We start from the raw sequence: 14,827 nt of genomic DNA, 5'->3' as shown, positions 1-14,827 counted from the left end.
GGAAATGCAAGTTTTTCTGGCAGCGGTAGTATAAATCTAGTGTTTTTGAGGGGCTGACCCAGACCGTGTGGAAGGAATGCTCAGCTTTCCTTTGACGGTGTGATTTCCTGTTTCACGTTTGAGAACTTGTCTGGACTGGATACTGAAGAAAGTCTACATCAATTACTTGAAAGGAAATCAACTCTGTCTCTGAGCGTTTGGCAGCAGCAATGTTCATTGTTAAGAGGTTTATAAATATATATATTTATACACACACACATATGGAGAAAGAAAAAATTCTGACGTCTCTTCTCTAATTTTTTTTAAAGGGTTAGTTGTTATAGTGACACCCACTACTGCTTTTGCTTAAGAATCTGTCAGTGCTACCTTTGCATATGGCTCTTTCAAAGGGCTTATAACTCGGCTAAAAAATTGGGCTCAATATTAAATACAGGGTCTTAGTCTGGAAGTCATCTTTTCAGATAAAATAAGCAGTTTTTAAAGCTCTTGGCATATCAGAAATAAATAAAAACAAATCTGTTCTAAACTGAGAGGTGTTTAAATTTAATTTTTTCCCAGTTCACTGAGGTCAAGTATATTCTAATTTATTTCCCCCTTGGATTTTTCTGCCTTTCAAGTCACTGCCATGAATATAAGTGTCTTTGGATAGTTTAGAAAATATAAAAATGATGAAGTGATATCTTTTTGGAAAGCTGCTGCTGTGTAGTAACTCTTACGCAGCTGTTACATCTTTTGTGTCAATAATCCGTATATTAAAGAGTCATTAAGCACTCAGTTACATGATAGATCGTAATGGCTCAGTGTAAACCTATTGTGTAAATGGGTAGAGAGAGGCCTTTTGTTTGTGGAAAGCATAATTTTGAGCCAGTGGAGTGCCCAAATATGTACGTGTCTCATGGTTTCTCATGCCTTTTACTGAGTTATTAGAGTCTACATAAGAAAAATTAGAAGCATTTGATACATTTCTGCTTTTTATTCTTTTCTAATTAGAAAATCATGGAAGAAAAAAGCACGCGCTCTTTAAAAACTTGTCCTGCTTCTTTTGACCCTTCTAAGCTTCTGGGTCCAAGTTTTGTAACTTTTTAACTTTTTTTTTTCCCCCTAGTACCTAGCATTGGGGGGCTTCAACCTGGCTGCAGTACTTAGCTGGCTGTATCGCCACGTGTACTTAATACGCTTCCCCCTAAAAAGGAATAACGGGAGGGGAACGATCCCGAGAAGAAACGAGCGGCGCAGGCAGGGCTGGCGGAGGCCGTTCTGCTGGGAGGTCCCGTCTGAAACGACGTCGGACCCTTGCACGACCGTTGCCCGAGCGCGCGCGCGCTCCTGCCTGCGAGCGCTGGCGGCTGCGCGGCTCCGCCGCCGTCCAAGCCGGGCGGCGCGGCCCCGCGTGGAGCCTCCCTCCGAGGGAGGTCACAGCCCCGTCGGGTGGCAAGAGGTGAGGAAGGGAGCGGGTTGCGGCGGGCCGTGGAGAGCAGCGTTGCACCTGCGGGAGCGAGTCGCCCAGGCGGCCGATCCTCGATCCTGTCCCATCGGTGGCAAGTGTTACTTCCCTGACGGTGAGCGTGCAGGCATCCCTGGGCTGGACCAGGCGAAGCGGGGCCACGGGAGCGTGCTGGCTAACCGTTCCTGCGTGATCAAGCGGCCTCGCTTCCACTCTTTCCCTCCCCTCTCCATCCCCTCGCACGTATTTCAAAACTGTCCCAGACCTTATATGCCTTGGAGAGAGATTAATTTCCAGTGTAACACCCACGGAGAAAATCACGTCCAAAATATGTTCTTCTGGTGCCAAAAGAAGAACAATAAACGACTGGGAAGAAGGGAAAATGCATTTCCAGACTAGACAAAACCCACCTCCCATCCTCCCCCAAGCAAAACCACATTGCCATCGGGCTCCGGTTCCTGCAGGTTTGGGGGAGAGAATGTGTCTACAGGGAGCAGGTTGCGCTGACGTGTGGAGACTAATCCCGGTGGGGGGGAGACGACGCCTGACTCTTTTACAGTGTTTTTTGTCAGGGATCCGAACGCGCGTTGGGGAAGGGAGGGGTCAGCGCCTGAAGCCGAGAGGAACGGGAAATAGCCCAGTCGGGTTTAAATTCAAGTCTCTAGCGTCCCATCCTCCAGATAGGCAGCAATCCGTCGCTGCGTTTCAGAGGAAATCCAGCAAAAGAATGAGACAAAAAATGTCAAATGCAATATCTGTCTCGCTTCTTTTTTGGCACTGTTAAACACCTCTCTCTCCGTTCCACAAAAATTCCCCCCCTGAATCTCAGCAATGATCCAGTCTTCCAAGTGGGGTCTCCTCGCTCCTGTCTTCTTTTCTTCATCTTCTTGAGCGTGGCAGAAGGAACCTAACAGGAACCCAGTTTAACGCTCTACTTTTTAAGGTCAGGGGGAATATATAGGGCTTGACTGTGTCGCGTGTCTGGGTGAACGCCGAGAACGGCCCGTACAGCTCTTCCATCCTGGGCACCCAGCAGAGCGGCGGGTGGGCTGCGCTGGCCCTGCGGCAGCGAAGGTGGCCGGGCCTGGAAGAACCTCGTGTCTTCCCTGCTGGGGCTGCAGGAACCTTTGAGGGAGAAGAACCCCGTTTTGCGGAAAGGATTGCAATGCCTCTGCAATTGGTATCGCTATCTGAATTGTTGTATAAAAATAGATGGTTCCTGACATCCTACAGTTTGTTTTTAAAATGAGAGATCTGGGGAGAGGAAGCCAGGGGAAGAGATCCCTGCAGGTCACTTAGCAAGTCAGCGGCAGAGCCATGAATAAAAATGAAACGTTCTGACTTCCAGTTCTCACTCTTCACTCTTTGCTTGTTCATTTTTCAGTGCACAGTTGAAGATAACCTGATCCGTATTGGTTAGACAGAATCCTCGGGAGTAAGCCCAAAGCTAATTTTTGGCCAGAGTTGTTTAATGCTAGACTATCCATAAAATTTGCATTTTACAAATCTATCCATTGTGATGGCAGAATCACCATAGAATACATGTGGGCTACTATTTTTGTTATCTTTTAAGCCTTTTCTTTTATTGATTGAAAATGCAAAGCTTTTTAGTTTTTTCTGTTTTACAGGGAGGCATTTAACTGGATTTCTTTTTCGATGTGCACACAAACGTTGCTTTAGATCCGCATCTGGTTTAAGTTAGTTTTTGCCCTAGTAAAAATCTTCATTCATTACATGGACAAATTGCTGATATCCAAATATTTTATTTGATTAATTGACTGAATGCAAACTTTTTCTTCAAAATGCTGCAGTTTTTCTTTAAAAGGCGCACTACAAAGTAGGAGTGTATTTTGAGAAATCGGAATGTGGTTTAGCCAAACAAAGCTTCCACATGTTTTATTAATATGATTATCACATGTGGAATATAGTTTACAGAGACTGTCTCTAATTGTAATTCATATTTATATGAGTTTTATGTTGTGTAACATCGCTAAAGTAGCGACTTTTCTTGCCCTTTGAAGCTCTTTCCATTAGACACTTAATTTCTACTTTGTTTTTCGATCAGAGTAGCTGTGACTATTTGAAAAGCATCAAGTCTCTAAATTATGGAATTCTGCTTTCAGCCCCCAGCGCAGGGAAACTATCTGACTACACAAAATTGGAAAAACATACACAGCATAGTTGTTTAAAATTCACAGCTGTCAACATCAAGTGTTTTGTTTAACAGAAAGAATGTAAGAAACATTGAGTTAACAAAATAGCTGCAGATGGATTGGTTCTCTGCGACTTCTCCCTGGTCATTGTCTGCAGTCTGTTTTTCAGAGATTCATTTGCATTGAAGTACAAAGGTCCTCTGTTGGAGACCCTGCTCAGCATCTCCCGATATTTTGTCTTTAAAGGGGCCTTCCTGTCCGCAGTGCCGGTAGTTTTCAGTGCGCCTCTCCTTAGGAACCAACAGAAATCCGTTACTTGAACGTAACAGGCAGCACCAAGTGGTATTTTGGGTTAGAATGAAACTGGTGGAAGGTGCAGACGGGGGCTTCTACCTCAAGGAGTTATTCGAAGAAAGCAGTATTTGAGCAAGAGCGGTTGTTTATGAGAATGAAGTTATTCGGGGTTGTTCAGATTGCCAGCTTTTTATTTATGCTGTCTGACATGACAGAAATGGCACCGGTGAACATCAAGTATTGGAATATGTAATTTTGTATGCTAATTATAGCCTGAGTTTTCCCACCAACACTGAGGAAATGCATTATTTATCATTTATTCTGCTTCAGAAGTCATAAAGCACCTTTAAAAACAAGCAACTGAATAAATCTGATTGCAAATGTCTCTAAGAACCAGATATATTATAATTTAACTATTAGTGAAAGTTTCAAACTATGCTTTGTCATCAATAATATAATCTAATAATAATTAATTTTGGTTCATTTTTGTTCTTCCTGCCTATTTCAGTAATATTCTTTGCCGCGTAGAGCAAAGGGCATTCATTCTGCAAGGGCTGAATCCAGGACGCTGGAGTTCTGCACATCTCTGGCGAGGTAGAAATTTGTACAGAAACTTAGCTATACTTTTTTCTTTATTTTACAGAGACTCCAACTCATTTTGCAAGAGCCAAACGTTTGTCAGCACTTCCAAAGGGTTGTTTTCAGAGATTTACACCTTGTTGTAGGCTGAAACTTGGCAAACAGGATTGCGTGCCTGAAGGGATTTACTGTTTAACATGTCTGAATATTAACATGATTAAGCAAAAATTGGATGACTTTATTAACCATAACTTGATTAGGGGGTGATTAGTCATTTTTGTGTTTGAGAATAACAGCCTTCTGCGTTTAGTGCAACAGAAAGGGGTTTTGGCTGCTCGGGTTTTTTTTTCTTTCTGTTTCGAGCCTACCTAGTTTTGAGTGGTGTGTCTGGCATGCAGCAAGCACAGCTAGAGCTCGGGTTAGAGCCTGGCATATATTCCTTCTCCGTGTTTCACCCCACCCAGATGAAATCGATCCAGAGAGATTTGCTGTATTTCTAAATTACAAGACGTGCCTAATATAGACAGATTTCCCCCAAAATGGAAAAGTGTTTGTACAAGCAAACTGTCTTCATCTGTGTCTGGATGTTTATGCAAATACATGTGCGCACCGACAGCAGTTACTTTCAGAAGCGCAGCATCGGAGCTAGCTTGAGAGATAGCAGAGTCTGCGGCATTAAACTCTGCACAAGCAATATTTATCACTAACCGGTGGTAATTACACTTTGTACTTGCAGCAGTTTGCAGTATTAGCTAGGAGGTAGAGAAATAGCTACTGCTGCTTGGAAAAGTGCACCATTTATATCCACTTCTCACTTAAGAATTTTTTTAATTGTTGGCAGGGTTTGGTCTTTTTTATTTATTTTTTGTTTTACCAAAGCAAAATATATTGCAAGACTCCATAGCTCCTAGCTCCGCTCAAGTTAATGGATATTTTACCATTAACTTGAATGGCACCAAACTTGCATGCTTTTTGTCATTTTCACTGCTCCGAGATATAGTATGTATAGTTAGTATAAAGCTTTAGAGCCATATCAAACCAGCAGTGAATAAATACAAAACTTGAAAGGCATTTATTCCCTTAAAATATGAAGCAGAAAACTGCAGTCAAACCTAATGAAAACATTATTACAGTGTTTAAAAAACAGCCTAATTTAGAGTCTCAGTTTCAAGAAATAAACAGTGAAGCTAAGTAATTTAATAAAAGTAGCTGCTGAAAAAGACCCTGTATTGATAAATTTTTATCATTACATGTGCCATTGAATTTTAATTAGAATTTAGCTATCTTACATAGTAATTAACTCAAATGAGAATTCTACAGAAACTGCTCTAGAAAAGGAGCGTTCATATATGCTAATGACTACTACGCGTGATTAAACCTTGAGAAAATAAACTCCAAATGCATGCTAATAAATGGCGAAATTTACTATGTAGAATTAATATCTGACAGAGAGAGAGCGGGATGTTTCAAAGCCTGCGCTTATTGTATAAGTCAGCACATTGTGTTTTGAAACGTAGGGCCCTATCCTGCAACTGCTTTCCCTGGAGTCGCTTGCTTCCTCTGAGCTATTGCACTGAAATAGTGGGGCTGCCTGTATGAGTTTGTTTTTACCGTGGGTTGGGAAAACGGGGCTCTTATCAGATTACTTCACCTTGGAAAATATGTTTTTTTTTTCTCACTTAGTCAGATTAGTATATATAACTCCCCCCAAAAGATCTGTGGCCTTATTGCTGGCACTTTGGTATCTGTTTCAGACAAAGTCCAAGAAATGTAACATTAAAACTACTTCATTTGCATCCTGGTTTATTATTAGAGGTGGCACTGTTAGATGCTGATTAATTAAGCAGTGATTATTTAGCCTTGTCAGTCTAGAGCTGCTATCGGATCTCTTTTGGGGTTTTTTGTTTTGGTTTGTTTGTTTGCTGCAGGCTTTCACTAGGGAGAGGCTTGTCTGATGAGACAGAAAATAAGTGTCCCCACAAACGTCTGCTCAGTCCTTGCTCAAAGAGAGCCCGGCTGTAGTGCGTTTCAGGGTAGAAGAAAGTTGCTCTATCATGTACGTGACTGGAGAAACAGTTTTGTGAAGTGAAGCGAGGGTCGAACGACTGTTTTCTGATGTATGTTGGACAAGAAACCTTACTTTGTACATGATACTTGTTTTGGCTGCGCTTCAGAAGGTCTCGCATGTGATGTCACCTGTAAACAGCGGAGAACTTTGGCATCGGCTCTGTGGGATGCTGTTTAAATAGGAGCCTCGTTTGCAGATTCCTGCTGCCGGTAAAACGGCTCTAATGGTGTTATCCCCACACCCGAGGGGAAAGTGAAATACTGAAACCCCAAAGAGTTTCTAACTGGGGAGAAGGAGAGAAGGGAAAGTGAATCTCTAACAGTATAACCTAAGCTCATGTCCTGATTTTATAGGTCTCGGTAGTTAGAAAAACAGTATAAAGCCATAGTTATGGATATGAGGCACAAGAGACCATTAAAAAAAATGCTGTTGCTACTTGAAAATAAGCATATGATTCTTTGCTACTAGACATCGTCAGCATTCTGGAAGTAATTAAAATGTTTGATCTTGCTTCATTAGTTATTTGTAACGAGAGTTTTATAAACTCTTAAGAGGCGAGAGCCCGTGTTACGCAATACTCATGCCCTGCACAATGCGGGCCCTGTGCTTGCATCTTTAGTATATGTGTCTGTTCCCATAACGCGTAGGTATATGTGCACATGTAATTACGGTCATTTGATTTGGAAAATTTTGTATTCCTTTTCAGATTACCATTAATAAATATAGAGAGCATCAAGTCTATTAATATATGTTTACTATGAGATATTCTGTTGTGCAATTGTGAGTTTGGCTTCTTTGAACAGGACACGTATGAGACGATGCAGAAATAATTTTAAATAGGCTTTCTCATATCTGTCTTTTTAGTGCAATGGAATCTTTTTATTTCAGATAGTGGTTGTAGTTTGCATTTAACTGTAAATCCCCCTGCTTTGAGTACATCATAAAGCAATGCTAGTCAGTGGTGTTGCAAGTTGTGCTCCACCAGTGTCGTCCTCATATCAGTTGAGCTACTGTTGGTAGCTCTTCTTCAGTTTTGGCAGTCTGGAATGCTTGATGATTTCAGCAGGTTATTGTTGCTGTTAAAAATAAGAGTTTTCCGAAAATACTCTATGAGCAAGCAAATACTGCAAGAGTTTATGCATCTTATTGTTATTATAGCATTCTGATGTTAACCACCAGACAGTACACTTTCTTCTTCACTGAGATGATCACTGTGGTTATGGAGTGGAGTAATAACTATTTAAGGCAATAAGGAGTTAGCCTTATGTCGGAGGTACTAACCCCATTTGATTTCCCTACCAACCAGCAGTGAGGATCCAGCAGCGTTTGCTGTCACATAGTGGAACATGTTCTTTAGGACTAGTTTGAAAAAAGAGACTAGCTGGTATTGCAACTGCTGATGGAAGCAAATCAGTGCATCCTGTGGTCTTTCGGGGTAGATGAAGGAAAAAGAGCGCCAGACAGTTTACTAAGGTGTGGGTTTTAGATGTAACATTAAAGAGCTAGCTCCCATGCGCTCCACCTGGACCTAAAGAATACAGTGCACTTTTTATGCAGCTGTCATTATGGTGAAAGTTCCCTTTCTTAAAAACCTGAATATTATATTTTCTGGCTGTTTTGTGCCTCAAGAGGAAGCTGCCTGGTTAACTATTTGTAAGCCCCTCTGGGACTCCTGACAGGGCAAAGGTAAATTATTAGTAAGGTCAGATAAGTGTCTGAGCTCACTGAGGAGATCCAGTGGATGTGGCCAGCCAGTCCGTTATGAACAGGACTGCCGAATCGAGGTCTCTCATGAGACCTTGATGTCTCCCTTGATGTCAACTCAAGGGACTATGCTCACCGTGTAGGACGCAGCCTTCGGCTCCTATCAGGGATGTCCTCTCACCACGTTCTGCAGGAGATGAGCGTTTGCTGCTGTCTTTCCTTCCTTTCTTGGTCCTCTCGCAGGTCTCTGCTGTGACATAGATTGGAACATTTTCCCTTTCTCTTCATTAAGGAGCAGGGCAGCATTTGCAAATGCAAGAACTGCATTTACCTAGTCCAACTGCAGTTACCTAGTCCACAGTTACAGAAACCAATGGATTGCCTGGGAGAGCCAAAACTGGTGGCCCTGAGTAGAAGAAGCACAGTTAGCAGAGGGACTGTTTCTCTGTTAGGAGAAGAGGTAATTTTGAAGGTTTCTGAAGGGAGTCACTGTCTCTGCGTGTGATGTCACATGACTGCATGTTAGTGATTCTGATTTTGCTTTTTTTTCTTGCGTGTCAGCGTATTCAGTTAGAGCCGCTCTGCTGAGTTATGCATCCTGGTACGTTACATCTTAACGCTTGCTGCCATCATTTCTCAGTTAACATGCATATTTAAATCTGAAGTTTTACTTGAAATTTGAGACAATAGAGTTGATCTTTCATAAAAATGGTTTAATATAGAGCAATATTTTCTGCAAAAAATAAGTCTTAATGTTATATAATATATATTTATATATTATATAAAGTAAGACTTTATTTTTATATATATTTATATTTAAAAGAATATATACCTATAAATTTTACTCCAAGGCCAGTGCCTTTTGTTTTCATTCGCTGTTGTTAAAGCTCTGAATGCAGCTCATGTGAATTTATCCTAATTAACTTTTAGCTGCTTAGCTCAGGTGCTGGTAGTCATGTCACCCCAGCTGCCCAGAGCTCAGTGCTGGCTAACTGTCCAAGTTGCAGGCAGATTTTGCATCCAGGCTTGAGCCCTGTGCTGTGTTATGTTGGTATTGGCATCTCGGTTTAAAGTTAGCTGGAGCACACCCTCTAGTCCTTTGCATGAACACTGCTGTAGAAACACTTTTGAGCGCTCTTACTTTTGATCCAGAGAAAGGTATCGTTGTATGCAAATAAGAGCAGCATACTTTGGATCCTGTAGGTTATAACACTAACGCTTGCTTCTCTTAATATCACCTTTATGTATATGAGATTACAAAGTCTTAGTTCACTGGATCAATTTGTTAAGGACATTTTTAAAAAAATTACAAACCTTCCTTATTGTTTAACAGTTTTACTTAGATCAGGCTCATACTTTGGGCTAGGATTTTGTTTGTCGTATGGGCAGCTCACTAGTCTTACTTAAAATTACATATTTTAAATAAATATGTTCAAAGTAATACTTTATAGACAGGATTAATTATTAAAATATCATTTTCTTATAAATTAAATACAGGTCCATGGAAAGTTTTACTCTCATTTCTATTGTTCTTAGTATAACTTTTGACTGTCTGACTTCGTCAGTGGTTTCTGACAAAGACTTAAAACGAAGATTAACTTCAGATTGCTAAATGTGTCAAACAACTGTTGTTGCAGATGAACTTTTTTGTTATTATGGAACACGTCCTGCTGTCATCTGTGCTTTTGTCAATCTAAAGTTATATCTCTTTGGTTTTAATTCAATGATATGCTAAAAACATGCATGTATTTGCTTCAGGTTCCTTCATCATGATGAAAAAGGTTTACCAGTGCAAAAACATAGTAGCTATTATCTTAAGTTTCATGCTCTGTAAGCAATGTAATACCAGCGTATACTTGCTTAATAGTTTCAAAATGACAGTTTACAAGGATCAGATCGAGCAATCAGGTGTCTTTAATTGCGTTGTCTGAAATTAAAGTAAGCCAACACCATCTTCTCTGGATATTACTGTCTGAACATTTTGGGTAAAGCTATAATAATATTTTTTTTTTTTTTTATGTGATGAACAACAGTCTTAAAACTAATTCTGATGAATTAAGACTCTTATTTCTGGGGAGCGAACTACCACTGTTTGACTGCTGTTGTAAAACTTTATTAGGCAATACATCTGACTTCAGACTGGAAATTTGTGTTGGAACCAGTTTAGGAAATCATTATAGCTCTGTTGTTAATTTTATATTTGTCTAATAAAACACAGCAGGAACTACATGACGTGCGCTAATGCAACTGATGCTAGCTGTTAGACCTGTTTTTAACTATTGCTCTCTACTCTGTAGAGGCACAAGATAAGAAAAAGCTGATTAGCACTTAGTAATAGGGATTACTTTTTTTTTTTTTTGCTAGCAAATTACTGTTCCATAGTTACTAGATACCTTGAGGAAGGACATGTGTTAATACATATTTGGTAATATTTAAAGAAAATATGCATCACTATGATGTTAAAGATGCAGATGGGTGAGTATTTTATGTTTTTTTCCAAATCATATTAAGAGCCTCATTAAGTTCCTGATGATGCTACTTTACAAGATGACTATTTTGTCATCTTTTCAGGAATAAGCATGTTAAAAATGATTGGCTAAATGTGAATGAGGTTACAGAAATAAAAATGACAGTATCCAGATGGAGAGGAAAATTTGGGGCTGAAGGCTAGAGGACCACTTGAACATGGTCAAATTAAGTGTGCCAGAAAAGTCCCATGCCAAAACATGGAACAGAGTGGTACGTTGTATTGCAAATCTGATCAAAAAGATTTCTTACTTAGCTATATCATGCAGGGAGAGGACTAGTATAGTTACAGAATAAGAAATATAGTATCAGTATTTAAGAAGACAGGAGAGGAGTAGAAGGCATTTAGGAAATCACAGGTTTGTTAGTCAAATATCAGTAGTAAGGAAGGCTTTTTAAAAAAAATTGAAGGAAATTTTGTTGAGGATACTGAGGTAAACGCAAACTAGCATGAGCTTATCTGTGGTAGATAGTGCCAAACTAATCTGATATTTTTCTCTGATTGGGTAAGTGATTTTTCTAATTTTTGTACACAAGGGAAATGCAGGAGATCTGAAATTCGGTAAAACATGCTATGTTGCCCCTTGAGAAGTGTTGAGTTAAGCTGCTGAGGATGGGAGCTGGTACAAGTACCCAAAGGTGGGCAAGGAACTGGCTAAGGATGAGTCTGCAGAAGGAATTGTGAAAAGGTGAAAGTTGGGTGTATAAAGATTATTAATAGTATTTATTAGGATTGGTCTTGATAATTTGTTAATGAAATTGGCAAATAGCATAAAATTGTGAGATATTCCCAATGCCAAAAAAATAACTGCTTATAAGGAAAAACGAATGCCCTTAAAGAACAGAAATGGGATGGGATTTCACAGTACAAAATGCAAGCTCATCTACTGGTGAGTAGTCCTGAAATGTTCTGCTGTGAAATGAGCAGCTCATTAACAAATTAGGAAAGAGACAGTGTGCATTAGTGATTGCAGGGGGATGCTGAGATGCCAAGATGTGTCCAGGGGAAGAATGTATGATAACAAATAAAAAAGTATTTCTAGTCGACATAGGGAAGCATCACTGTTGTTGTATAAGGACTTGGTAAGACTTCGTCTGAAACCATGTGCAGACTTTTGAGCACTCACGTTCAGGAAAGATGCATTTAGACTGTGACAGGCACCGTGAAGGGCTGATAGGTTGACCAGGGGAATGGAGAACCTGGCTTGTCAATGGTCTATCCACTCCTGTACCAGAAGTCTCCAACCATATGATAACTGAAGTGGCAACAGTTACATTGTGCAAGGCGTATTAGCTCAGTCAGTGCTGCACATATGTAAAAATCCTGCCCTGTCCCTGGCCCAGGTGTTAGAGCCAGTGTTTCTGTGTGGGGCTCCATGTTCTTGCAGAAATTGGCTCCACCTTGGGAGACTTTCATCTGTTTCAAAGCTGAGACACATCTGTCTTAAGAAAGCAGTTCTTCACGCAGAATTTTGTAACCTCCACCCGATTTAACTTTTCGTTTTCTCTCAAATTGTCAATATTGACTAGATTTACCCTTTACTTTAGCATGGTATCCAGTCCCGTTCAGTTGGAGCAGTGAAGCATGATTCTTCTGCTTTGCATATGTTCAATACAAAAAAGTGATACTATAAATTTAGTGACCCCTGGCTATGTGTGGCTTAGGCATATCTTCATCATTTGTTATCTGAATTATTGTCGTTCTTATTTTAATTGCCTCCTGGCAGCTTGTAGCTTGTGTTTTGGTTAGCTGCCATATTGATCACAAGAAAGAGAATTTACGTTCACTTATTCATGGTTGCTGGCTGCTTTCTTTGCATCACCACTTTGTGCATGCTCAGCACTTCTAAATACCATGGCCATCTTCATTCATTTGTTCATTCATTCAATCATTCATTCCTATGGATTTAAAGTGTAACTTTAAAGGTGCAGAGGTGCAGAGTGCTAGCCATGCTGGATACAATCTTTGTAGAAGCTTGGTCCATTTGAAGTCACTGTAATTTTTGCCCTAAATGAGTAAATAGGTAAGTTCGGCTATATAACAAACTTGGAGACTGTTCACACATTAGCCTTTCTGGGGCCAGTGGGCACTATTAACAGGGCTTGTTTAATTTATATTACTGAATAGGAGACTTTCTTTTCCTTGTTCCTATTTAGAAAATGGAGGCACTGAATGAGAGAGTGTTATAAAGAATACTCCATAAAAATTCTAGTTATTTTTCAGACTTTAACTCATTTGTTTTTTATTTGTTCACATTTAATTCTATTTATAAAAAGCTTGGTCTCTACACAAAGAAAAATAAAGGGAGGAGGGAGAAGTGTACATTGACATACTAAGTGAAAAACCTCAGGAAAAATTACAGTAAATTAAAATTTATTTCCCAAGGGATAGAACATATTTCGATGGGATGAAGGAAGAAACTAATAGACTTTCCATGAACAGCCATTTTTATTTAAAGAATAAGCTTTCAGGCAAATATGATGCCGCAGTCTCCTGAGGATGGCCATTTTTTTCTTGTTAGGAATAACACCAATTAAAAAGTGAACAATTAAAATAACTGAAAGTTTGTCAGTGTACATTTTCTGTGGAGCTATGCTTTCTATCATGCAATTGCTTTCTTAACGTGCTTTATACTGCTAGTATAGCAGGCAATGCAGCTGTGCTTCCTGTCTGCAGATAATAATTAGTTAACGTTGCCAAACATAAATGAATTGTGTCTGCTAATCTAAAGTACTTGTTAACAAATCAAACCTTTTGGGAGTATCTTACCATTATGGAAGGATGCAGTTTGGTGTTTTGGTTTCCTCTCACCCTTGACTGTATCCCTGAATATTTTTTTTGGAGGAGCCGGAGGGTTTTTTGTTTGTGTTAACTCCAGATCGTATCAATGATCTTGCACAGTGTGCTCTGACTAATAGTGACACTAGCGCAACCGAGCAGGCAGTACTGCAGGGCAGCGCAGGCGTGGAAGGGAACGAAGAGGTTAAGAGAAGAATGCAAAATTTCTGAAAACAGTTTTGCTGCTAAAAAATATGTAGTGTCAAATTATCCCTAAGGAAAGGCAGGATTTATAGGGAGAGGTAATCAGGGACTGAGTAGAAGTTGGTTCAGCCATTGCAATTTCCCCCACCTCATCCTCTACTAACCCACACTTTTGCATAGGTGCTAACTACCTGCTTTTAGCATGGACAGATCCAGTTGACACCTTGTCCCCTTTAGGCTCTTTTCCTGCTCCACAGGTTGTAATTACTTTTTTTTCCTCCTCAGATTGATAAAAGTTGATTAAAACCAATGGAGATATTAGATGAGCAGTCCCTTGCCTACCCTAAGCTTTGTATTTGTTGTATTTCTTTAACCCAGTAAGGTATTCTGTGCCTGAAAGCTTTTTCTCTTTTTAAACAGTATATATATTTGTTTCCGTAATAGGTACTACATCTTCCTCCAAACCAGGTCTTTCTTATTACATTTCTTATCAAACATCAACTGTCTGATAACGATGTGAATGTCAAAAGCTATCTTACTTTCTAAAAGATTCTTGAACCCAAGAAGTTTATCAAAACACATTTTATTAAAAAAAAATTCCTAATATCTTTTTTTATCTCATCTAGGATCAATAGAGACTTTTCCAGGGTGGTTTTATTTCACAGTTCTTTGTCTTCCAATGGAACAAGCTAAGAAACTATGATGTTCTGGAGATGCCTCCCAGCTCTTAATGACGTGTAATAGTTCACACAAGTTCATATGCTTTGTTGTATGAAACCAGATCTGTTTTGAAAAACTCATGAAAATAGTGACCTCATGGTTTACTTCAAAGCTCTGTTATTTGTCCTCCTTGTTATATATTCATCTAAATGAATTTAGGTGTATTTTTTTCTAACTTGAAGAAAAGTGACTGTATATACCATAAGGAATTTCCCTGAAGTACAGATGTTTATAGGGAGGTTTCTTCAGTATTTAATTTTTATATTTAATGTATGTAATAGTCTTTTCAGTTTTAAAGGCAAAGCTACTTGGTCTGATTTATGATGGCAGTTTGGAGTTGTAAAAAAAAAAAAGAA

Source organism: Struthio camelus, chromosome 10 (genome assembly GCF_040807025.1).
Source record: "Struthio camelus isolate bStrCam1 chromosome 10, bStrCam1.hap1, whole genome shotgun sequence".
NCBI classification, from domain to species: Eukaryota; Metazoa; Chordata; class Aves; order Struthioniformes; family Struthionidae; genus Struthio; species Struthio camelus.
This window is presented reverse-complemented; position numbering follows the sequence as displayed.